An 11206-nucleotide genomic window follows, 5' to 3' on the forward strand; every position below is an offset into this window, starting at 1 on the left:
TATGTTTAATAAAACATAGCTAAGGCTGAAAAAATGGCGGATCAGGGGTGACCTCCTGGTTCTCTGCTCCCAGAGTAGGAGGCGAAGAATCCGGACAACTACATGCGAGTGGATCACCCTTCCACAGACTCAGCTTCGTGAATCTGCAGAGAAGCAGTATGGGACAAGCAGCGCTGGAAAAACATAAGGTGATTCAGAAAATCGACCACAAAGTCTGGAGAGTGCGAGATATATAATAGGGAACAGAGCGTGGGACGGTCATGCCCAGCAGCCGGCCAGGGCAATACGATCTGACCCACAGGAGGACGACTCTTCCTCCACCGACCTCCACACCCACGCAGGCGGGGAAGTGCCTAAAGTCAGTGCTAAGTAGTAGCACGGGCAGACAGGCTGTGTGGAGTAGAGACAGGAGCAGGAAACATTTTGAACTCTCCAGTGCGCTGTGCTGGGTCTGCTCTGGGCAGGGAAGGGACTGATCCAAGTGGACACTTCCCGGTTCCACAGGTGGGATCTTGGAGACAGGCCTCTCACTTCCGAAGGCTGCCAAGACCAGAACAAGGGAAGTGAACACCAAAAAGGAGGCTCGGCCCTCGGAAAGCGGAAAGCGCTGAAGATTTTGCTGGCACAGGGTGGGTCATAATACACTTCCCTCCTACTGAACAGCTGTGAGTCAGGGGGTTAGGAAAGCGGTGGGCTCTGCAAGCAGCTCTTAGAGACAGCGCACCAAACCAAGCCCTGCTTCCCAGCGTGCAGTCCCCTCCAGCTCTGGCTCTCTGTGGATGGGCAGCCACCATTTTGGGAGTCCATAGACTAAAATCGCTGTGGCGTGTTACCCAGGCAACGCCCCTGCCCCTGCCAGGCGGAGCGGGTTCTGCCCTTGGGAGGAGGGGAGTAAGGCGAGTAGCTGCTTTCTCTCCCAACCCAGCTGCTGGCCTGTTCCAGCGGGCAGCTCAAACCCTGCCTTTGAAGGAGTAGGATAACAAGAGAAGCTGCTTTCTTGGCTGAGTCCCCAGGCAATCTTCGGTGGCCCCATGTCCCATCTAGCCACCTTTGGGACAAAGCTTGCCTATACAAGGGCAGAGTAGAGAAGGTGACGGTTCTGCAAGGCAAGACCCGCTGCAGGATTGCCAGCACCACTTTTCTGCGACTCGGCTGTTGTAGTGCTTCCCCCAAAGGGTTGGACTCCACCCTACAGGCCACTTTTTGAGCTGTGAACCACAGTGGATCGCGACCACCCCTTTGTATTGTCTCCACCACTGGGCTATCTTGCACTAGTGGGACAGAGCATATTGTTGAAAGGGTATAATAGCGACGGAGGCAGCTTTTTGAGTTGAAGCCCACGGTCACCTCTTTGCTGTGACTTGGTTGCTGGTTCCTCCCCCCAAAGTGACAAACTGCACCCTGGGAAAGGTGGATAGGCAAGGAAAGCCGCTGCTTTCAGGGCTGAGACCCATGGTGGGGGGCTGAGGGCCTTTGGCTGTGACCAGGCCAATAGTGTTTCTCATGCTAAAGAGACTGACCGCACCTCCGGAGGAGGTGGAGTAGTGAGGCAAGCCCCTTCCAGGTCTGGGTCTCTCAGTGGCCTTGGGCAGGGCTTCTCCAGCAGCCCCGAGGTGTGTACTTCATATCAACTAGACAAATCCTGCCCTTAGAGGGGCAGAGTAATGAGAGTAACCACTTCCTGGGCTGAGACACCCAGAGGCCCCAGGAAGTGCCCTTTCCCCGAGTCCAGCGGGTAATCTTCCCCTCTGACAAGGCAGATCCTGCATTCGGAGGAAGGGAGAAATGAGAAAAGACATTTTCCGGGCTAGGTCTTGCAGCAGTCCCAACCAACACCCCTCCCCCATCCCACCAGGACAGACTCAGACCTTGAAGGCAGGGAGAATGGTGAAAAGTCCCTTTCTCTGTGTGACTAGTTAGAATCTGTGGGACCTTGGAACTCAGCAAAAGCGGACAGATTGCTGTCTTGATACAGTGGGTTGGTTTTGATCATCTGATAAGATCTTAGCACAAGAACTTACCCTTGGCGCCCAGGCTGTTGCCAGCTTAGGGGCTTGTGGTCTGGGAGGGAAAATCTTGACCAGAGTCCTTAGCAATTTCACCAATTGACACCCCCCCATCAGGACCTGCCTCATAACGGTGGCGAAAGAGTCCTGAATAACATATTAGCAGCTCTCCTCTAGCTGCAGGCCAAGCAACATCTGAAGAATACACTGTTAGGCTTGACAGCACCTGTTGCTCTTCTCACCCCACCTAAAGTGGTAACAGGGCTCAAGTAAACCTTGAGTGTGGCATGATATTCCCCAAAGACTGAGGCACTTGTATTTCCCATTTGGGGGTTCAGAGCTCAATACAAAGGTATTGGTATACCTTGGTAACCGACTCCTCCAAGCAAACTACTAGCAACAAAACACAGGGTAACTTCATAGCCCAATGCAGTGTCTTCCACCTCAAACTAGTGGTCGGTAGTGGAGTCACACACACAGTAGTGATCCAACTCCTGGGAGTCTAAGCAAGGGATCCAAACTCACTAATCTCCATAAGTAGAAAAAGAAGACAACAGGTCAGGGATAACCCAACAGGCCAAAACACCTCTAAGACAATACAGGGCCAGAGCGCATCTCCCCAGCATTGTCAAGGAACATCCCTTTAGAGTTCCAGAACTAAGTCTATAAACCAGTCCCAACACCCCCAGTCCTTGACAAAGTAGCCTGATAATAAAGAATCAGCAAAAGACCACAGGAAACATGAAAGATCAGAGAGAAAAGTCACCTCCAAAACAAAATATTCGATCTCCATCAATTGATACCAACTTACGTGATACGATTAATCTGACAGAGGATGAATTCTGAATATGGATTGTAGGAAAACTCAATGGAATTGAAGAGAAAACAGAATCCCAACAAAAAGAAACCACAAGATCAATTCAGGAAATGAATGAAAAATTCTGTAAAGAAATTGAAATACTACGGAAAAACCAAACAGAAATCTTGGCAATGAAGGAAGCATTCATAGAATGACTTTTGTTCTTCTGGGTAGATGCCCAATAATGGGATATGCTGGATCAAATGGTTGGTCTACTTGAATCTGTTTAAGGTATCTCCACATTGCTTTCCACAGGGGTTGCACTAGTTTACCGTCCCACCAGCAGTGTATGAGTGTTCCTGTCTCCCCACATCCACGCCAACATGTATTGTTTTGGGACTTTTTGATAAAGGCCATTCTCACTGGTGTTAACTGGAATGTTTATAGCAGCACAATTCACAATTGCAAAGATGTGGAAACAACCCAAATGCCCATCAATTCATGAATGGATTAGAAAAATGTGGTATATATATACCATGGAATATTACTCAGCTATTAGAAATAATGGCAATATGGCATCTCTTTGGTTCTCCTGGAGAGAGTTGGAACCCATTCTATTAAGTGAAGTATCTCAAGAATGGAAAAATAAGCACCACATGTACTCACCAGCAAACTGGTTTCCCTGAGTACACATTTGGGAATAACACCAATTGGGTATCAGACAGAGGTGGGGGCTGGGGGGAAGGCATGGGTGTATACCTACTTGATGAGTGTGATGTGCACTGCCTGGGGAATGGACACGCTTGAAGTTCTGACTGGGGGGGATGGGGTGGGGGGAGGGGATGGGTGCATACCTACATGATGAGTGCGATGTGCACTGTCTAGGGAATGGACACATTTGAAGCTCAGACTCGGGGGGATGGGGACGCATGGACAATATATATAACCTGAACTTTTGTACCCCCATAATGAGCTGAAATTAAAAAAAAAAAGGAAGCATTCAAGGAACTACAAAACACAGTAGAAAGCCTCAAGAATAGAATGGATCATGCAAAGGAAAGAATCTCAGAGCCTGAACATAATGCCTTTGTGCTAAACAAATAGGATGAAGAAAAAGAACACAGAATCAAGAGACAAGACCAAAACATACAAGTAATGTGGATTACGTAAAGAAGCCAAATATTAGAATCATTGGCATTCCAGAGGGAAAAGAAAATTCACAAGGGCCGGAAAACTTATTTCATGGAATACTGGAGGAAAATATACCTGCCCTGGCCAGAAATCTTGATATCCAGATGCAAGAAGCACACAGAACTCCTGAGAGACTCAATGTGAAAAGACAATCACCACGTCTGACCAAAGTAAACATGAAAGAAGCAATTCTCTGAGCAGTGAGATGAAAGCAACAAATAAACTACAAAGCAAAGCCTATCAGACTAACTGCAGATTTCTCAACTGAAACTTTACAAGCCAGATGGGATTGGGTGCCTATCCTTAATCTTCTAAAACAGGAAAATGCCCAACCTAGAATTCTTTATCCGGGAAAATTAAGTTTCATCTATGAGGGAGAGATAAAGTCCTTCAAAGACAAGCAATCACTGATGGAATTTGCAAAGACCAGACCAGCCCTACAGGAAGTACTCAGATCTGCATTACACACCAAACAGTGCAATAGATACTCTTCAAAGTAAAATCATTCAAGAGTCCAAGACTAGAACTAGGACTTCATGATGGATCAAGGAGTAAAACAAAACAACAGGATTTCACCCAACAATATGAATGGAAATCTACCCAAATTTCAATCCTCTCAATAAATGTGAATAGCTTAAACTGCCCTCTAAAGAGACACAGACTGGCAGAGTGGATAAAAACCCACAAGCCTAGTATCTGCTGTCTACAGGAAACACATCTAACCCACAAATATGCCTTCTGGCTGAAGGTCAAAGGCTGGAAAACTATCATCCAGGCAAATGGAAGTCAAAAGAAAGCAGGGATGGCTATACTATTTTCATATAACATAAGCTTTAAAATACCAAAAGTAAAAAAAGGACAAAGATGGCCACTATATAATGGTGAAAGGGAAGATCCAACAAGAAGAATTAACAATTCTTAATATTTATGCACCCAACTCAGAAGCACCCAGTTACATAAAGCAAACCTTATCAGATCTAAATAGCATGATAAACAATAACCCCACAATAGCAGGGGACTTCAACATCCCACTGAATGAACTGGGCAGATCTTCCAAACAGAAAATAAGCAAAGAAATAATGGACTTAAATAGAGCTCTAAAACAAAAGGGTCTGACAGACCTCTACAGAACATTCCACCCAAATAAAGCCGAATATACATTCTTCTCATCAGCCCATGGAACATTCTCCAAAATTGATCACATACTAGGCCACAAATCAGACCTTAACAAATTCAAAGAAATTGAAATTATTCCGTGTATCTTCTCTGATCATAGTGGTATTAAATTAGAGTTCAATTCCAACAGAAATACTCACCACCTCACAAAGTCATGGAAATTAAACAATCTATTGTTGAATAACTTTTGGGTCAAAGATTAAATACAGAAATAAATCAAGAGGTTCTTTGAACTAAATGATAATGGAGACACAAGTTATCAAAACCTGTGGGATACAGCAAAAGCATAACTGAGAGGAAAACTAATAGCAATAAATGCACACATCCAAAAAACAGAAAGATCAGAAATTGACAATCTAACATCCAGTCTCAAGGAATTGGAAAAGGAAGAGCAAACCAATTCCACACCTAGTAGAAGAAAAGAAATAACTAAGATCAAAGCAGGACTAAATGAAATTGAGAACAAGAGAATTACATAGAAGATCAACAAAACCAAAAGCTGGTTTTTCAAAAAAATAAACAAAATTGACAGCCCTCTTGCCAGATTGACAAGAATTCAAAGGGAAAGGACACTAATAAACTCAATTAGAAATGAAAAAGGACAGTGGGCAGCCCTGTCTGGTTCCAGTTCTAAGTGGGAATGCTTTCAATTTTTCCCCATTCAGTATGATGTTGGCTGTGGGTTTGTCATATATGGCTTGTATCATTTTTAGGTAGGTTCCATCTAAGCATTCTTATCATAAAAGGGTGTTGAATTTTGTCAAATGCTTTTTCTGCATCTATTGAGAGGATCATATGGTTTTTGTTTTTGCTTCTATTTATGTGGTGAATTACATTTATAGATTTACATATGTTGAACCACCCCTGCATCTCTGGGATGAAGCCCACTTGGTCATGGTGGATTATTTTTTTGATAAGCACTTGGATTCAATTTGCTAGTATTTTATTGAGAATTTTTGCATCTATATTCATAAGAGAAATTGGTCTGTAGTTCTCTATTTTTGTTGCATCCTTTCCTGGTTTTGGTATCAACGTTATATTGGCTTGGTAGAACGTGTTGGGGAGAATTCCATCCTTCTCAATATTGGAGAATAGTTTATGTAGGATGGGCACCAGTTCTTCTTTATATGTATGGTAAAATTCGGGTGTAAACCCATCTGGACCAGGGCTTTTCTTTTTGGGAAGGCTTTTTATTGCTGTTTTGATTTCAGTTCTTGATATTGGTCTATTCAGGTACTCTATTTCTTCCTGGTTGAGCCTGGGAAGGCTATGTGTATCTAAAAATTTGTCCATTTCCTCCGCATTCTCCAGTTTGTGTGAATAAAGATTCTTGTAGAATTCATAGATGATATCATGTATCTCTGTGGCATCGGTTATGATTTCTCCTTTCATGTTCCTAATGGAGATTATTAGAGATTTTTCTTTTCTGCTCTTGGTTAGTCTAGCCAGAGGTGTGTCTATTTTGTTTATCTTTTCAAAGAACCAACTTTTTGTTTTATTAATTTCCCTTATAGTTTCTTTGTTGTCCTTTTCATTTAATTCTGATTTGATCTTAGTAATTTCTCACCTTCTGCTGGGTTTGGGGGTCATTCTATTCTTCTTTCTCCAGCTCTTTGAGTTTATTCATTAGGTTGTCTATTTGCAAGTTTTCTGTCTTTTTGATATAGGCATTTATGGATATGAATTTTCCTCTCAGGACTGCTTTAGCTGTGTCCCATAGATTTTGATAAGTTGTATCTCCATTGTCATTTAGTTCAAAGAAACTTTTGATTTCCGTCTTGATTTCTTCCCTTATAGAATAATTGTTCAGGAGAAAGTTGTTTAGCTTCCATGATTTTGAGTAGGAATGAGGGTTTCTGTTTGGGTCATTATTACTTTTATTCCACTGTGATCTGAGAGGATGCATGGTATAATTTCTATTTTTTAAAATTTTTAAGACATACTTTATGTCCCAGGATATGGTCAATCTTAGAGAATGTCCCATGAGCTGGGGAGAAGAATGTATATTCTGTGGCCTTTGGGTAGAATGTCCTGTAGATGTCAGTCAGGCCCATTTGTTCTAGCATTATATTTAAGTCCATTATGTCTTTATTTATTTTCTGTTTAGAGGATTTTGGAAGTCCTTGTGAGAGCTATCAGGCAAGAGAGCAGAATCAAGGGAGTCAAAATAGGGAAAGAAGAGATCAAACTCTCACTTTTTGCTGATGATATGATGTTATATCTGGAAAACCTCCAGGAATCAACCAAGAGACTCCTGGAATTGATTAACGAATATAGCAAAGGCTCAGGCTACAAAATCAATATACACAAATCAGAGGCATTTATATATGCCAATAACAGTCAATCGGAGAACCAAATTAAAGACTCAGTACCCTTCAAAATAGCAACAAAGAAAATAAAATATCTAGGAATATATCTAACTAAAGAGGTAAAGGACCTCTATAAGGAAAACTATGAAACACTGAGAAAAGAAATAGCAGAACTTGCAAATAGGTGGAAAACTATACCATGCTCGTGGATAAGAAGAATCAACATTGTTAAAATGTCTATACTACCCAAAGTGATCTACAGATTCAATGCAATCCCTATTAAACCACCAACATCATTTTTCACAGACATAGAGAAAATAATTATACAGTTTGTATGGAATCAGAGAAGACCCCGTATAGCAAAAGCAATTTTAAGCAATAAAAACAAAATGGGAGGTATTAATTTGCCAGACATCAAACTATACTACAAGGCTGCAGATCTTAAAACAGCCTGGTACTGGCACAAGTGCAGGGACACAGACCACTGGAACACAACAGAAAATCCAAATATAAAACCATCCTTATATAGACACCTAATCTTTGACAAAGCAGGCAAGAACATACTCTGGGGACAAGAATCCCTATTCAATAAATGGTGCTGGGAAAATTGGTTAGCCACATGTAGAAGACTGAAACAGGACCCACAGCTTTCACCTCTCACAAAAATCAAATCACGGTGGATAACAGACTTAAACCTTAGGTGTGAAACGATTAGAATTCTAGAAGAAAATGTAGGAAAGACTCTTACAGACATTGGCCTAGGCAAAGAATTTATGAAGAAGACCCCTAAGGCAATCACAGCAACAACAAAAATAAATGAATGAGACCTGATTAAATTAAAAAGCTTCTGCACAGCCAAAGAAACAGTCACGAGAATAAACAGACCACCTACAGAATGGGAAAAAATTTTCACATACTACACATCAGATAAAGGACTGATAACAAGAATCTATTTAGAACTCAGGAAAATCAGCAAGAAAAAATCAAACAACCCTATCAAAAAGTGGGCAAATGACATGAATAGAAATTTCTCAAAAGAAAATATAAGAATGTCTAACAAACATATGAAAAAAATGCTCAACATCTCTAATCATCAGGGAAATGCAAATCAAAACCACAATGAGATATCACTTAACTCCAGTGAGAATGGCCTTTATCAAAAAATCCCAAAACAACTCATGTTGGCGTGGATGTGGAGAGACAGGAACACTCATACACTGCTGGTGGGTCTGCAAACTAGTGCAACCCCTGTGGAAAGCATTATGGAGATATCTTAAACAGATTCAAGTAGACCTACCATTTGATCCAGCAATCCCATTATTGGGCATATTCCCAAAGGAAAAAAGGTCATTCTATAACAAAGACACATGTACCCGAATGTTTATAGCAGCACAATTCACAATTGCAAAGATGTGGAAACAACCCAAATGCCCATCAATACATGAATGGATTAGTAAACTGTGGTATATGTATACCACGGAATATTACTCAGCTATAAGAAATAACGGAGACATGACATCTCTATGGTTCTCCTGGAGACAGTTGGAACCCATTATATTAAGTGAAGTATCCCAAGAATGGAAAAACAAGTATCACATGTACTCACCAGAAAATTTGTTTCCCTGATCATCACCTAAATTCACATCTGGGAACGATACCAATCGGATATCAGACTGAGGTGAGGTGTCGGGGGAGGGGATGGGTGTATGCCTACATGATGAGTGCAATGCGCACCGTTTGGGGAATGATCACACTTGAAGGTGCTGACTCGGGGAGGAGGGGATGCGAGGACGGGATGGGTATATACCTACATGATGAGTGCAATGCGCACTGTCTGGGGAACAGACACGCCTGGAGCTTTGACTTGGCAGGACAGGCGGTACATTGGCAACATATGTAACCTGAAATTCTGTATCCCCCATGATAAGATGAAATTAAAAAAAAAGAAAGAGAAAAGAAAAAGAGAGAAAAAAAAAAAGAAATGAAAAAGGAGAGGTCACAATGGATACCGCAGAAATACAAAACATTATTTTTGATTAGTATAAAAGCCTATATGCCCAAAACTACATGCTCAAAACTATAATGAGGAGGAAATGGACAAATCCCTGGAAACATACAACCTCCATAAGTTCACCCAGGAGGTTACAGAATTTCTGAATACACCAATCTCAAGCTCAGAAATTGGAGCAGCAATTAAAAACCTTCCAAAACAAAAAACTCCTGGACCAGGTGGCTACACTCCAGAGTTTTACCAAACATATAAAGAAGAACTCATACCTATTCTACAGAAATTATTTCACAACATTGAGAAAGATAGTATCCTTCCTAACTCATTCTATGAAGCCAATATCACCTTGACTCCAAAGTCAGAAAAGGACACAACAAAAAAAGAAAACTACAGACCAATATCCCTTATGAACATAGATGCAAAAATTCTCAGTAAAATTTTAGCAAATCGAATCCAGCAGCATATCAAAAAAATAATTCACTATGACCAGGTGGGCTTTATTCCAGGCATGCAAGGCTGGTTCAACATATGCAAATCTATTAATGCAATTCACCTCATAAATAAAAGCAAGAACAAAGACCATAAGATTCTCTCAATAGATGCAGAAAAAGCATTTGACAAAGTCCAGAACACCTTTAGGATAAAAAAAACCCTGAACAAAATAGGCATAGACGGGTCATACCTTAAAATTATCAAATCCATTTATGATAAACCCACGGCCAATATCATATTGAATGGGGAAAAGTTGAAACCATCCCCACTTAGAACCAGAACCAGACAAGGTTACCCACTATCTCCTCTTCTATTCAACATAGTGTTGGAAGTCCTTGCTAGAGCAATTAGACAAGAGAAGGGTATTAAGCGCATCCAGATGGGGGAAGATGAGATCAAATTCTCACTCTTTGCTGATGATATGATATTATATCTAGAAAACCCCAAGGAATCAACCAAGAGACTCCTAGAATTGATAAATGAATTCAGTAAAGTCTCAGGATACAAAATCAATACACACAAATCAGAGGCATTCATATATGCCAATAACAGTCAAGCTGAATTTCAAATCAAAAATGTAGTATCTTTTACAATAGCCTCAAAGAAAATTAAATATCTAGGAATATATTTAATGAAAGATGTGAGAGACATATACAGGGAGAACTATGAGACACTAAGAAAAGAAATTATAGAAGATTTAAACAGATGGAAAAATTTACCTTGCTCATGGATTGGTAGAATCAATATCATTAAAATGTCCACACTACCTAAAGTGATCTACAGAATTTAATGCAATTCCTATCAAAGTACTGTCATCATTCTTTACAGATCTAGAAAAAATCGTTCTACACTTTGTATGGAACCACAGAAGACCTTGTATAGCCAAAGTAATCTTAAGTAAAAACAAACTAGGAGGTATCAGTCTACCAGATTTCAAGTTGTACTACAAGGCTATAGTAACTAAAACAGCATGGTATTGGCACAAGAATAGAGACATAGACCTTTGGAACAGGAATGAGAATCTGAAGATGACACCATCTGCATATGGTAATATAATCTTTGACAAAGCAGACAAAAATATACACTGGGGAAAAGAATCTCTTTTCAATAAATGGTGCTGGGAAAACTGGATAGCTACATGCAGAAGATTGAAACTGGATCCCCACCTCTCACCTCTCACAAAAATAAACTCACAATAGATAACAGACTTAAACCTAAGGCATGA

Source organism: Eulemur rufifrons, chromosome 30, assembly GCF_041146395.1.
Source record: "Eulemur rufifrons isolate Redbay chromosome 30, OSU_ERuf_1, whole genome shotgun sequence".
Taxonomy (NCBI): Eukaryota; Metazoa; Chordata; class Mammalia; order Primates; family Lemuridae; genus Eulemur; species Eulemur rufifrons.